The sequence below is a fragment of the Sciurus carolinensis genome, unplaced genomic scaffold (genome assembly GCF_902686445.1).
Source record: "Sciurus carolinensis unplaced genomic scaffold, mSciCar1.2, whole genome shotgun sequence".
NCBI classification, from domain to species: Eukaryota; Metazoa; Chordata; class Mammalia; order Rodentia; family Sciuridae; genus Sciurus; species Sciurus carolinensis.
This window is the reverse complement of record NW_025920176.1, coordinates 191858-192966: the sequence shown is the minus strand read 5'-3', so window position 1 is coordinate 192966 and position 1109 is coordinate 191858.

Sequence of the window (1109 nt, the reverse complement as noted above, 5' to 3'; positions counted from 1 at the left end):
TTCATCTCTTCCTCATGGAATATTTTGCTGAGAATGTTCTGTAAAGCTGGCTTTCTTTTTGTAAATTCCTTTCGCTTTTGTTTATCATGAAAAGATCTTATTTCATCGTCAAATTTGAAGGTTAGTTTTGCTGGGTATAAGATTCCTGGATGGCATCCATTTTCTTTCAGGGCTTGGTAAATGTTGTTCCAGGCCCTTCTAGCTTTCAGGGTCTGGATTGAAAAATCTGCTGATAAACTTATTGGTTTCCCTCTGAATGTAATTTGATTCTTTTCTCTTGTGACCTTTAAAATTCTGCCTTTATTTTGTATGTTAGATATTTTCATAATAATGTGCCTTGGTGTGGGTCTGTTGTAATTTTGTATATTTGGAGTTCTATAAGCCTCTTGTACTTGGTTTTCCATTTTATTATTCAGATTTGGGAAATTTTCTGATATTATTTCATTTAATAGATTTTTCATTCCTTTGGTTTGTTTCTCTAAGCCTTCCTCAATCCCAATATTTCTTAAATTTGTCCTTTTCATGACATCCCATAATTCTTGTAAATTCTGTTCATGATTTCTTACCATCTTCTCTGTTTGGCCAACTTTGTTTTCAAGATTAAATAATATTTCTTCAATGTCTGAAGTTCTGTCTTCCAGGTGTTCTATCATATTGGTTATGCTTTCTATGGAGTTTTTAGCTTGGTTTATTGTTTCCTTCATTTCAAGTATTTCAGTTTGCTTTTTTTTTTTCAGTATCTCTAACTCTTTATTGAAATGATCTCTTGCTTCCCGTATTTGGTCTTTTAACTGTTGATTGGTGCGATCATTTAATGCCTGCATTTGCTCTTTCATCTCCTCCTTCAATGCCTGCATTTGCTCTTCCATCTCCTCATTTGTTTCTCTGATTGTTTTAATTATGTACATTCTGAACTCCCTTTCTGACATTTCTTCTGCTGTGCTGTCATTGGGTTTTATTGATGTTGTACCTAGGTTTGTTTGGGACATTTTCTTCCCTTGTTTTCTAATATTCGTCAGATGTCAGTGGGAATCTGAGATATTGCAGATTTCCTCTATTGGCTTATAGTGTCCCAATAGATTTCCAATGTATCACCTCCCAGCCTTCAG